The following is a 15,130-nucleotide window of genomic DNA, read 5'->3' as shown; positions in this document are numbered from 1 at the left end:
GTTATCTAATACTGCCTGCAGTCCCAAACCCCGTATTTCCTCTGTCCTTGCAAAGAAGTCATGGTGCCACGATGCACTCCGTGTGTCTACAACAAACACCATGCAACATTTCTCTCTGATTACATCCTTGCGATCTTTATCCCTTCCCAATTGGCTTCCATCATCAGGATATTTAGTGAGAACCAGGTACCACATATCAGCCGTTTCATGATATTCAGCATCCTCATTTGCAAGAAAGTTCCAATAACAAGGCCTGAAAGATTAAGTTATTCATATGACCAACACCAACGCCTGCCATAGCTGATCCTAAGTTTGCACGCATGTCTTGTGCACTAAGTTTTGCAAGAGCTGCACACCTTGGAGTTGTCCAGCTGAGGGCTACAGGACTGCTTGAAGCAGCTATTAGTATTTCTAGTGCTAAAGTCCCTGCCTATGACCCTGTTCACAAATGCATTAGATCAATTATGTAAAAATTCTTAATACAGCAGCTTAAAGGCAACAGTTATCTGAAACTGAGGCTTTTTGACCTCATGTAAAGCCGCTAGATGCTTTGGGACAAAATAAGTAACAGCTTTCTCAATTGAATTCTAGATGATATCCTTTGAAGTCCAAATAAGACAGAAGTTAGTCACTCCTCACTGCACAAACACAACATGATATAAATGCAAGTTAAATGCCTATAAAAAGTGATCAACTCTGGATGTATCTTCAGACTATTGACTAAGGTCCAGATGTGGTGAATCAAGGGAGACAGAAGAAAAAACAATCTACAGGATAAAACCAGTTCACAGAAATCATGTAATATCATGCCAAGCTTTCTTTAGTACAAAGCTGCCTATATGATGGTTTTGCACATTTCTCCCTGAACTCCTGCTCTGTTAGACTGCAAGAGGTGAAGCCACGATTAATAACAAAGAACCTTAGGTTTCCTTAAACCTAGATAAACGCTAGACTGTCCTAAAGCCACTCCATGCAGAAGCTGGCACATCTTAGATCAGTTAAGGCATATCGAAAAGTGATCAAACTACTTGAATTGCATAAAATATTGACAAATCCAGTCCCAACTTTTTCAATGAACAGCCTTTGTTACTACTGTGAAACAATGGCATTTTCGCATCGCTGTACACACAAACACACACAGCTCCCGTGCCACTACAGAAATCAGTTTTGAGTGATGAAGAGATGCTTTTGGTACTGGGGACAGAGTAGGAAACAAGACTTACTGCTCAGCAGGACACGAAGAAGAGACCTTTGTGTTTTTCCTTCACTTTTCCCTTTCTCCTCACTTTTACAGCATGATTAAAGGAAATGAAAGCATCTACTACAGAGCAGGAGCTAGTATTTCTAGTCAAGACTGTCTTAAGAGATTATTTGGGCTACCCTGGTACAGCTGGATGATGAGCAGTGCAGGCAGCTACAAACCACGGCCAGATTTGGTTTATCACTGATAAAGTCACCTAAGACACACAACCTCCTACCACCACGGGCTTTGCATAACAGTCACTAACTGTTGTTAAGTGATCCATAGTCACCCCTGAAGCTGGGACATGAGCCTAGTAGGCCTTTATTCAATTCTTGTTCTACCAATAAATGCCCCTGTGTTCAACTTCGATGAGTCACGCACTCAGTTTCCTTAGGTCTCATTCATGTCTCAGAAGCAAGTGACAACAGATTTCCTGACGTGGTGTCAAGAGGACACAATGTACCAGGAGATTAAGATTTCCTCAGACAATAGCAGGGAGGCAATGAAAGAACAACTCTGTTCTTAACTTTCTTAACTGTGGCCAAACATACATCATTACAGTAGGCATGGACGAAGAAAGTCATCATGCCGTTTGCATCGCATCACCAAGGCAAGAACAGAAGATTATGAGTAACTACAAATTTCTGAGCCTTCCTACTGGCACTTTACCTATTTACACTAGAGGGCTGTTTGGTGGAGCAGTGCCCTGATGGGTGCTTAGGGAACAGAAACAATAACCTGTTTCTCAAGCTTTGGAAACTACAAGTGGTAGGGCTGTGGAGAGCTCCCTGGTTCTTTTCCTTCTAGGCTCTAATTATTCCCACATTAGTTGAAACCCTTTTCTAGTGAGCTAGTGACAATCTTGTTAACAAGACAGCCTTTTTGCATAGATATAGGCCTTGTCTATTTATCTTTGACAGTTTTTGTGCAACACCGTCAAGAAAAGCCATTTTTCTCGCTACAGCTTCCCCATGGCCTTTAAAGGCAAGGAATGTTTGTACAACCAGTTATGTTAAACAACATTAAAATTTTAAATAGGATATGAAGAGCTGAAGGGGTAAGTCAGTTTGCGAAAGCAGTGAGACTTTTTTTGAGTCTAGTGAGACTAGTTTGCTAAAAACTGAGCCAATTCGGACATCCCTTCCCCCCCCCCGCCCCCCGCCAGTATTATTTCTGCTGAGAAGAGTCACCATAAAGGAGTCAGACAGATTCCACCTTGCATCCTTCAAGGAGTGAGAGAAGCTAGTAAGACTAATTCCCATCCCATCAGCAAAGGAAGGTTTACAAGCCCTCTATTTCACTATCCTCTTTTTCAAAAAAGCACTAGTTTTGCATATTTACATGCCAAATTTGATATCAATTAGGTCTGGCATAGCACTATTTTAGGAATTCCAGTAACTACTCCCAGGATGTAGAAGATGATGTTTCTCTTTTACAAGAGAAAGCAGGCTGTGAAACCCCACAATCGGTAAAAGCACATGGGATCCAAAGAATAACAATAGGAAAATGAATTCAACATCACATGGTACCTTCTGAAGTTTATAAAAAAAGAACAAGATTACCTGGAAATAGGTAAACACACACAAATCCCTTAGATCAGCATTTCAGCGTTTAAAGATTAAGTTCCAAATCTTTAAATTGCACATGCTGATATTTTGCATTATATCAATTATTTTAAACAAGTCTATTTGCAATACTCCCTGTGATCTCCAAAGAATAAGACATCTGAGATTTATACAATGATACAATGCTTATGAAGATTCGCAAGTTTTCCAGAAGCAACTGGTTGTTATTCTTTCTGCATTTCCAGGGCCTTATGTATATTCAACTGTGGAAATGTTTCTGTTCCTTACAAAAGAGCTCACTGATTCTCTAAGCACAAGGGAATAGACCAGCATGCTAATGGAAAATACTTTTAAATTTCTTTTTATTTTATTAGCATTCTGTTCTGGTTTCTCGTTGCAAAGGATGAGTACATCTTTCTGAAGAGGGGAAACATTCACATTTACAGCAGTGACCTAATTCAATATGCACTTGCTTTATGTCAGACTGTACGGACATTCCTCATTTTAGCATGTTCTACTTTAGACATGTCCTTTTCATTCAGCATGCCCTACATGGTCATAGTTTAGCTGCTTATGAAATTCCAGCTGATTTTCATAGTTATTTTATTGTTCATAATTTCACCCAGATGCCACAGACATTCACTGCCTCAACCCCCCTCCACACACACATACTTCTCTCCTTGGCAAGTTATACAACGAAAACATAACATCCAATATCATCCCTTGAATAGTCCATCTTATTCTGAATAGTGTCACCGAAAACAGAATTGCCTGTGAAGGTTAGAGAAACATTGTACATACAGTTACTTTCTCACTTGTTGAAACCAACACAAAGCAAGCCAGCTGTCTTTGCTGTCATGGACAGTGTCTTTGCATAAACCCTAGAGTGAGAAACCTCAAACCATACTTTATGTATGCAGAAACACATCATCTCTGCTTAGACAGTTCACTGAGGTATAGCCTCAGACAAGACACAAAGCAATTTGTTAAGGGCTTTATTAGACAGTTCTACTCAAACTAGTACCAAAGTCAGATTTTTCTGCTGTCAGGAAGGTTAATAGAAAGGGAAAAGCAAAGGAGAGAAAAAATATCCAAGAGAAAAGTTAGGGGCCACAGCTTTTCCACAGAAAACTAGTCATTAGTCTAGCATCTCACCCTCAGTGGACTGACTGTAAATAACACGTTTTTATCACAATTCCACCATCTGATTTGATTTCAGCTACAACTCTGCCTCCTGAATACACACGCAGGCACACACACACTGCTGGACAAGACGGAAGTCGAAAGCCACTATCAATTTATGAAAATATGATCTACATTCAAGAAAACCAGCAGGAAAGTGAAAATAATCACAAAATATTTTAGACCTTACCCATTTAGTAATAAATCCTGAAAAATTTGAAAGTTGTGCCTATACACATCACAAACACAGCCCACAGTAAATCAATCACAGCAGGGAGAAGCAGCAGCTTATTTTCAACTTTGACAGGTTAGAGCTTTCCAATTACATACACTGTTCCAATTCATCACAACATGCAAGTTTAGTTTGTAAGTACAGAACTTCAGCTTTGCTACTCGCATTACCTAACTGACACTAAAGTGAATTTTTCTTCCAGCTTCCCCCTACGATTTTCATCAAAATTTCCTTATGTCCTCTTATGTACCTTCCCAGCATTCCCACTGCACAGCACACTACCTTGGCATGCTCACACGGACAGTACTGTCTAGGGCAAAACCTGTAAGAGCACACGCCAGCACTCCTCAAACAGGACAGAACAGTTTCTACAGAAAAGTTATTTTTCCAGACATTGCAGATCTAAACCAGAAATCCAAGAGTTAAAAAAACAAAACAAAACATCTGCCTTGAAAGACTAGATGATAGAATCAGCTCTCCATCAGATCTAACTCAACCCCACAAAATCTGTGATCCTTCTTATAAGTTTATCAGCTCAACCTGGGTGATAAATATGAAAAATATTTGCATTCAGCTCATGCTTATACTCTAAGCAGTAACAGACATGCAATCGGCTGTGTCAGTGCAGCTGGCCTCACCTGGCTGCTCATCATCCAACAACCCAGGATAACGCCGGAGCTATCAATATCGCAGTTCTAGTCACTCACAGCTTTGGCGTTTTTGTCTCCCTCTGCTTTCTTTTTTACAAACTCACTGGCAAACACTGCCAAAGCCAGAGTCCCACAGGGAGGCAAGGGCAGGGGGACGATGATGACTGCACACTGATCACTGAGCATCTTACTTCATTTTTGATGGGGGGGAGGGCGGAACACACCACATAGTCAACACAAGAACTACCATATATGTTATAAATAGCCTATGCTGAATTATAGAAATGCATAAGCATGTCTGCAATAGGTAACTTCAGACATTTGTTTAGTTCCTTAACAGGAAGGAAAAAAACTGACGCCTTTGGCACAAGGATCATGGTAGTACTTGTAGTACATCAGAGACTCATAGTTCAGGCATGGGAGTCTGTAGGAAAAAGTTATTTCAGTGATGGGTGACAACAATCACATGATTTATTACTCATAAAATAATATTCCCTATGCAAATGGTTTATTTTGCAAAAACAACATCATGTTTTTGCCAGCAGAAGTGCTGTCATCCAAAATAAAATTAAGACTAACCTTCCACAAGTTTCCACTGTCACATTAGAGACTGCAGCATACAGGGAAGATATACAGGGTTTCTTACCGCCCTCGTTTCATGCAAGAGATCAACTCATTCAACTCACTAATGAAAGGCTTTATCAATAAGAAATTCTGCCTTCTTCCAGGCTCTGATCCTGTTTATTAATTGCATCTTTTCAGGAGATGCAACTGAAGCAGCACACTATATTAACCCTCTTTAAGAAGAAAAGATAGAAGAGAGTAGGGTTTCGTTATAATAGTGGAATTCAATCATTGTAAGATAGAGCCTACCTAGGTTTAGCCTATGAAGAACAATCAAGCAGATCTTACTGTTTACACCCTTCCCAAACCCTCTAGAAATTTCTGCCACAGCTTCACCAAGTTCACCAGCATGTGTTTTTGCAAGGGCAACACTGACCATCGGGGCTGTGTGAAGGACTCATCCCAGCACCACACCACACACCCCTTCCCACCCTGCATACATAATCAAAACATAAATCAGCATGCTAAGATGACAGAACAGGAAATACTATGAGTTTTACTGTCTCTGTTCTCAGTGCTACAGCTAACGTAGCAGAGAAAGCAAACAGAAGGTGATAGCCAACAACCTAGAAATGGTGACGTTTTTGCCGCAAGTGTTCCCAGAAAAGCAGTCATGCTGTCATGCCCAAATGAAGGAAGCATTAAACTGTACTGAAATGGTTTACATGCAATTCTTACATGTTCTGCTGTTAAATGGGCTTTTGCCAAAGCGGTATAACTCCCATAAGTTAGAGAGCAAATTATCGTCTGTCCTGGCACTTGTCGTTCCTACACAAAACTGAATCCATTACATAGTTCAGTGAACAATGCAAGAAAAACATTATTCACCTTATTTACTTTATACCTAATCCAAAACAAGCAATGAGCTTATGAACAGGAGCCCAGCTTTGGCTTCAGTGAAGCCAGAGCAAGCTCGTTTGTCTGGAAACTGCTGAATTGAAATTGGAACTTGAAACCCAACCAGCTACACCTAAACTACACCAGTCAGTTATATCCCATTTCAGATATAGCCAGGAAATAAAAGTCAACTCATAGTCGCTCTACTGTTTTTGTGAAGAGAGACATCTGCTTGGCAAGAAAGAAGCTAGGTAAAACATCCTAGGTAAGACTAGCTGAAGAAGTTTGAAGTTTTGCTTGTTTACCTGCTTATTTGAAAATTATTTTTATTGAATAGCTATCTTGAAAGACTCACTACTTTCAGCTTCCGTAAGATAAATAACTTCTCTATTTTACTCACCTTTTCCTATAGTTTATACTATTTAGCTTGGGGGCTTTTGTACTGCTGTGGGCACTATTCCTCTTTTTAAATTTGGCAAAACCTCTCACCATGTCCAAACTTTGAGAAGCAAGTCTTCTTCCCCTTCTTGTAAGGGAATTAAAGGAACAGCAGTATTATATGACTACACTTATTTTGCCTACCCTATTGGTTGCTAAAGTTCAGCCTAGAAATGGGAACAAAAGCACAAGTAGTTGCTTTAGCACAGTTATCAGGGATGCACTTTCTACTGGTATTCCTGACGTCTTGTAAGCGATGTTACTTTTCACATGAGGATTAGACAAGAATCTGACCTTTGTGACCACGTGCTTTGTGATTCCCTTATTAATAAAATGCTCTCCGTGAGGGACTGCATAAATGACACAGGCACCTGTAACAGGGCAGCACAACAGGTTCCCAGTCCAGGGCACACCACCCCAGCAACCACACCCAACGGATGGCTGGACCCAGGTCTGTTCACCGAAGGCTGGCAGAGCCTCCAAACAGCACACATCACACTACGCAGTCTAGCATCAAGGGCAAAGGGACAGCTGCATCCCTGTGGAGGACAGTTTAAGCAAAACTAAATCACAGCTCTTACAGCAACTTCAGCTTATCTTCAAGGATGCACAGTAGTCTCTAATAGAGTACATGCAGCAAAATCCTTATACTCCTTTCAGTATGATAGAGTAACAGCTGCGGCAAGAAGCAGAAATAAAACTTACAATGCCCAGGAGTCTTCAAAAAAAGTAGTGCTGTAGGAGAGTTTTGTTGCACGAGAAAACAGTCTATCTCAGGACAGAAAAAGCAGTTGAAGTACATCACCTTACAGCGACTGAAGAAAGGTAAAATGCTCTTTAGATACCCAAAGTGTCTAAACATCTTAAAAGGCCCAGCTAAAAATTTCCCCCATACAAGATGAACATGTTCCAGCAAATGCAATAGAATAGTAAAAGGCTAATGATCCTAGCTTTGGAGCACAGCATACCTACATTTTCACTGATGCCATTTGCTATTCATTAGAATACCAAACACTGAGGATGACTGAAATTGTCCATGGTGGGAATGGTAGCAAGCAAAAACAAAGAGCTGAAAATGACGTGGTTTTCTTGGCATTGCTTCACCTAAGTATCACATCTAAGTACGTTCTCGGAATCGGGTTGCCTTCTGTTTTCTCACATCTCTTTTTAATTATCATCCAGTTCTCTATGTATGGAGATCAAGACAACATAGTTACTGTACCCTGAACATAGTGAAAATATATATTCCAATATATGCAAACTCTCGTGCTATTTTTAAAGGACAGTTGTCCTGCAAGTGCATACACAGAGCCAGTGGAAGATTTCCCACTGTGGGAGGTAAGGAGAGAGATCATGCAGCCAGTTTCCTTACACTTGTAAAGCAAATCTGAAATGCAAATCTTATCACGTACGGATTTTTTTTTTTACCCCAGGAGAAAAGAGATGGAGAAGGACAGTTCTTAGCCAGGGTTTTCTCTCTAACAGTTGCACAGTTAATTAACCAGCATTTTAAAAAAACAGTTAGAGACTTGATCCTGTGGAGGAGTTAAGTTTTTTACATTTTCTGTAATTTTTCTATGGTAAGAGCTATACTATTTTCAAGCAGATAAAAATCCAGGTTATGATGAAGCTGTAGTAGTTGAAGTGAAAACAGTGAGAAGTTAAATTTTTAAATACACCTGACTTTCTTAAAGAGACTTTCAGACTTCTATTAATATCAGCCTTAAAAGCAGAAACATATGAAAGCAATTGATATAAATTTCATAAAAAGCTTAATTGAACAACTGTGCACCAACTACTACCACAGCAACATTCTCATTAAGCTTATGATTTATTGCCAAATTTTGTGAGGGATACCCTGGACCAAGTAATACTTGCAAAGAAATCTCTTCATTGCAAGTTGAAGAGCAATAAAACTCTTGAAGTGACTGCTAGAAGATGTTTCTGCGCATTTTGTCCAACTGACACATAGTTTGGCTTGAGAGTTTTAAAATATCAAAAACAGTTTAAAATACAATTTGATACAGAAATTCTGAGAAAAACACTGCCTTGAAAAAAGAAAATCATCCTGAAGTTTTTCTTAAATAAAAAGAATCAGGCAGCTTAAGTTCACACTTAGTAGTATTCAAAACTTGGCTCACTTTGCTATTGCTCAGTCCATGAATCTAAGACGGCAGGAAGAACACAACCTACAAATATTTTTAGAATGGCTAAAAATCAGTGTAGGAGTTTAGGTTCTGCTTTCAGCACAACAAATCAGCCATGAATAGGTCACCAGAAGTGAAAGCCGCATGCCAAACGATTGAGAAACCTCTGGTGCATTCCAGAAGTACAGCTAGATACACTTATGTCATCTGTAATTTTTCAAATTAACATTACAACTAAGTGTTAACTTACTCTTAAAGGACTAGCAAAACAAGGCTACACAGGAAGCGGAGAAGCTAGCAGCTTGTCAGAATTATCTGTCTTGATATTCAGGTGTGTTTTTTTTTAAAGCTGTCTTGCATTTAAAAAGACACCACTATGAAAAATAGAACCACTGAACACTCAACACTTCACATTACCCTGCTCCATCTCTCCTTGTTTTGTTTTTCAAGCCCCTAAAGTCACTCTTTGGACCTCTCAGACCATCTTTCCTCCTCTTCTCTTCAAGAAGAGACAATCATGACTTGGAGGAGAGAGAAGCCAGGAGTTTCTGCAAACCTCTATTGAGTTTTTGCAGGTTCCTTGCGCCGTTCTTCCATCATGCTCATATGCCACTTTTATTTTTTTGCTAGTTTTGCTTCCCAGCAGGGAAATACAGGTTATTACCACAGATAGTTGCTGCAAACTGTTTATTCGAAGTGCCATATTTGATACATGGTCCTACTGGCAACAACTGTTATTATGCTATTTTAACATTGGTTTAAAGTTTTATTCCTTTCTCCTCGTGTCCCTTCAGACAGTCAACTTAAATCTCTATCAGACTCCCATCTCTCCATCTAGCTAGGTAAAACTCTCGCAGAAGCTGAGGACCTTACACAACTAAGAAGCAACTCTTAAGTGTTAAATGCAAAAAATTCAAGTCACTGGATTGTGTATGAAATCTGAAAAAACTCAACCAAAAGAAACAGGGCTTAGTAGCACTTAATAGCAGAATCTGATACAGCATTTTGGACGTTAAAACTCAGTCCCATTCCAAACACAGAGTGGTGGGGCAGAGTTTGCCCCGTACAGACATCTTAACTGGAGCACTGCTTCCAGATGGTGCTGGGAAGACGCAGGAACACCAGCCTCTGTCCAGCCAGCACCAACCACACCAATACTCACCCTCCTACTTTGCAAACTGTATGTCTCCTCTTCTGAAGACTCCTATCTGTATCAGAAGCTCCCAGATCACACTAAACTGGACTAAACTACTATCACTCAGCAGTCTTAATTTCCACTCTAGCAGAGCGCTAGGAAAACATACAAGCCCTCGAGGCTGTGAGTAGTATCAACAGTGTGGACAAGCTTCTTATCATTTTTGACACCACTGCTTGGGGAAACCTTTAAGAGACAGCAGAAGTGCTACCACAAGTCATTTGAAAGCTATCGCCCAAAACACACTTTCATGACAGATTTTATTTCATAGAAACTAATGATTCAATCCTCCATATAATTCCAGAGACTCTAAACTGTGCTCAAGACCAGCATTTTGTATTTTCAGAGCCCACTTCAGCACACAAGCTCATTTACCTCATTTCCTCTGCTTTAATGCAGCAGTGTTCCCAATGAGCTTCAGCTGCTTTCCTGTGCATCACTGCTCAACACCTGCCCTTGCACCAGCAACACAAACTCAACCCAGAAGAACTGTTTCAGTATTATCTTCTACAGAGAAGATATACATGTGCAAACACCAGACAGGGACACTGGAGTAACTGAAAATCTGCCTGGTGGGCTACCTTGCTACCATTAACTATCACATGCTAAACATCACATTATACCCGCATCATCTACAAACAGCATTATTTGACACAACTCTGTACAGCAGCACCTCTGTACAGCAGCTTTAAGCTCGCATGGCTTCCTGCAGCTGAGAACACCTGCAAGCCAGAAACTGGCCTTCCATGTCTTTCTCTTGCAACCGGCATCTGAAAAATTATTAGGGCCCTTTTTCCTTACAAGATTAGCTGGGGCTAGTCACTTTGATTTCCAAATCCTACCATGTTAATACAAAACTAGCCTAGCTTTGTATACAACTTTTTGAAGAACTCGGGTATCCTACAATTTTGGTCTTTTATGAAAGTACTGACTGAGACTTTAACTTGAACTGTTAAAGCCTGAACTGGCCAGGCAATTGGACTAGATGATCATTGTACGTCCCTTCCAATTGAAATAGTCCAGTCTAGTCTGTGTCTTAACAAAAAGCACAATTAACAGTGCAGACACATTAACCTCCATTTGTGGTTGACGTTCATTTGTCAAAGTTAAATACGAGAAGCAGGTATCTACATAGGGATCAAAAAAAACAAAGCTGTTGAGCAATTTTACTTTGAACTATTTAAGACATGCAAGTATTGTATTTCTAAGTTTACCTTTAACTCTTAGCTGTTCTGCATTGTACTATTTTACCTTTGAACACATAAGAACCTATCTTGAGTTATGTTCAGCTCAGTTAAAGGACTCCGTTGCCCATGACAGCCACTAAATGGCAGGACCCATCTCCAGAGGATTTATGAGCCGTGAAAGAATTTTATTTGTGTTCTGCAAGTGAAATATCAATTTCCTTTAACATACACTCCCTGCAGTACACCAGAGAAAAGAAAAATTAGTTTCGTTAGTTTTTGGGAGAACAAATGCCAAATGTGTCTGCCTGCCCAACCCTCTCCCAGCGCCAGTCCAGCCAGCCCTACACTACTTCAGTTCTACACATTTTTTTCTTTAGTCACCAACCATGTACTTGCACTCAAACTCCCAGGGGTAAACGTTCTTACCCCTCCATCTATCGAAGCAATGCATTAATTGACAATTTAGGTCATTTCTGGCCATAGTAGAGAAGCTGATGGGAAGACTCACTTTCAACATCAGAAGGACATGTCTGCTGGCCATTGGGTGCTGATCCAGGCTTTCCAGACAGCTGCTCTAAACGACATCTCTACCACAAAGCCCAGTAGCATGAAGGAGATGGATTCTCTTCCAGAAGCTGCTTCACCAGTGAAACAGCACCGTTTAGTACGGGGGAGGAAGAAAGGGTAAGAAAAACAGCAAGACAGACCTGCCCTTTATCACCCACCCGCTCCACCAGTGAAAGACTTGTTTAATATGAAGGAGGAAGGTGAAAGATAAACAGGCAGACCTGCCCTTTCTGTCACCCACCAACACAGCTGCCAACAAGATGATCCTCAAATGCACCTACTCAGGAGATATGCTCACCCTGCACCGCAGGCTGGGGAGGCAGGTAAGGTCCAGACCAAGAACTCCCCAGGACCACGGTGAGGGCTAATGGAAGCAATTAGACCCAAGGAGAAGTTGGAAGGCACTTGTACTGCAGATAGACACCAGTGAGTAAACAGGCCAATCACTACACTTATTTTTTATTACAGTTGGAGACGATTAAGAATGACAGGAAATGGTTAGATAAAACATACATGCAAGGTTTCCTCACACAATAGCTTCCTCAAGTCACATCTAGATGCTCTTTCCAACTCTCACATTTGCACTCACAGCACCTGCAATGGCTTGCCAGCTGTATCAACTCACTAGTAAGAGGTATGGAGCACTTGGCTTGTGAATGGGAAAAGCCTTTAAAAAGAGTTAAGGTAGAGCAGAGATCATTCCATCATACTCTTCCCACCATACTCTACTCTGAAGTAGTTGTGGAGCAAGTGTCTCCTGCCAGCCTCACCATACACAAACAAGCAGCAGTATGGACAGCCTAGTGCCAGCACGGCAAGAGTGCAACCTTCTCACACGTATTTTGTGTGCGCCATATTTTCAGGTGCAGCAAAATCTCCCAGGATTAGGAAAAAACCTCATTTTTCTTTCCCCTTGAACCTCTGACCTTTAGTGACTACCTACAGCTTCCAATAATTATCTAGTTATTCTTTTCAAAAAAATATTTCTCAGCTAGCAGTGACCATCAGCAGCACCAATTTACCTTAAACATACAACAAGGTGTACCATCTCCAAGAACTATTAAGCTGCCTAACCTGCCCGTCTACATTTTTAGCTATATGCAAGATACCTGCGGCCTTACTGTAAAAGTTTTTAAGCAGGCTTAGATGAAAGCAGCAGCTAGATGTGCACCTAAAAAAAGCCTCAGACGCTATCCTGCCCCACTCCTTTTGAACGAGAAGACACTCATGACAAGCAGGGCTGCAACTTGCAGTGCTGTTCCTGCCTTCAGAGATGTTCTTTTTTTTTTTCAAAAGGGCTTCATAAAAAGAAATTAAGAGTATTGACGTCACTGTACACTTTCAGATTTTTCTAATAAACAATAATATTAATGGGAGTGATAGGCTTTTCTAATTATCATTCAAAATGAAACTGTTCTGGCAGACAGTGAGAAGTACCGTTCTGCAAATTCTTCTTACAAGCTGTGGCTACAATTCAAAAGTAAAACTCTTGTTCCTTTACAAAAGCTTTATATTACTTTACAAACATCTTGTGAGTTACAATGTCATTTTCCCATTTTCAGCACTAAGCTTGCAAGAACATAATTAGTTTCATAGATAAGGCACTTTTTTTCTTTTTTACAAAAGCTATTATGCTCCTGAAACATTTTCTTTCTGTTGTGCCCTTTAAGAACTCTTTTTTAAAAATACTTAAAAAAAAAAAAAGTAAGTCTTGTGCTTGAAATCCCTGTCTATTTGCTATTTTCTTTTTCCAGAAGCATGATTATTATGGTCTCTTCACAGACTTTTATTCTAGAGGGCTGGTCCTCTAAGAGGGTAGAAGACAGATGTGCTAACTGAAAGCCAGGGACATAACCAGTTCCAGTGTCACCCAAATCTTTATCCAATGCCTGAGTTTCCTCCCACCTCCATGATCCTGCTTCAGCATTATTTAAACAGAAAATACTGCAAGTCATGAAGCTTGCTTCATAATGACAAGCTGTTTCAGAGTTAAGAAAAATATTGTGCAATCTGTTTTCTGCAGTAAAAAAAAACTGGCCTCATATTTCTCGTACCCTCCCTCCACTTTAATTTTATCTCTTAAAAGTTCAGATCATTTTTGTGATTCTTTTTACAAAGAGGTCCATGGAACACTTCTGGCAAGTACAAAAGTAGCAGACTGTGGAGCAGGGATAGAAATTGTGCCAGATGCGCTTGTGGGTTATCTTGGCAACAGACCACAGCGACTTATCATTTAACTATGCCCTCAGATGATGTTTCTCACTGATTTGGAAATACACGTTTTTCAGGGCTAGAACTTAAAAGCAAATAATTGAAATCCAAGAATAACTTCATGCAACTTCTACCATGATGCAGCAGCCTTAATGATAGGGTTAGGGTTTTTGGTTTCTTTTTTTCCCCTTTCCCCTTTAAGGGTGAGGAAGACACTGAAACAAAGTCATGGGATCAGGAAGGGAAAGAACTATTCACGATCAACTGATCTTAATCACACTGAAGTTTTCACGGGTTTCCTGCAGGAACAGAGAAGCTAAACAATTTCTGTTTGTGCCACAGAGTCCTGTACTTTAAAAATCATTGCTCTTCCTTCCATTCTCAGCTTACTGCCAGTTTAGGACGGTGGTGCTGTAGCAACACTTCGTGTGGGTCTGTCTCCTGATACTTACGATAAGGACTTACAGGCAAAGAGTCTCCCATAAAAGCCTCAGGGTACAATTGAGGCCCACAGCTAACACCCTGTCTGCAAAAGACATCTATCTTCACTGACAGATACTGGGAAGGCTTCCAAGCTGCTGCCTTTGACGGTGTTTGGGGACTCACTATCTAGCTAATAAATAAAGGGAACCCAGAAGTTTCCTTCAAACACACTGAAGCAGGACAGCAATTTTCAGCTAGTGCAAACTGGAAAAGAAGAAATGATCTTACTCACAGTCCCTGGCACTTACAATCTCCAAGACAAAAAAAAACAAAACACAACAGCACCACAACAACCAATTTTTACTATATGACCTTAGCTTGAGGGATATTCACTCTGTGGTAAGACAACCTCACTCTTTTTGCAGCTCTTCCGAGTTACCCATCAGAGCAATAGAATACACTTAGTCCTTATCCATCATCTACAAGCTTAGTAGAAGAGATCAGTGTCTCAATTTCCACCTGGTGGAGGGACTTGACGAGAGAAAAAAAAAACACAAACAAACTACAAAACCACAGAATAAAGCAAACATTAATTAAGCAGATGTGGATTATACTTCACTGAAAACATA

At 40.3% G+C, this 15,130-nt stretch overlaps 1 protein-coding gene across 1 annotated transcript in view; it reads right to left on the bottom strand.

Annotated features, from left to right (window-relative positions):
• CSGALNACT2 (chondroitin sulfate N-acetylgalactosaminyltransferase 2) overlaps positions 1 to 15,130 on the bottom strand; it is a 35,059-nt gene that overhangs the window by 18,752 nt on the left and 1,177 nt on the right. The window lies entirely within an intron of this gene.

This window comes from Tauraco erythrolophus, chromosome 9 (genome assembly GCF_009769465.1).
Source record: "Tauraco erythrolophus isolate bTauEry1 chromosome 9, bTauEry1.pri, whole genome shotgun sequence".
Taxonomy (NCBI): Eukaryota; Metazoa; Chordata; class Aves; order Musophagiformes; family Musophagidae; genus Tauraco; species Tauraco erythrolophus.
The sequence above is the reverse complement of the archived record's forward strand: the minus strand, read 5'-3'. Positions and strand labels throughout refer to the sequence as shown.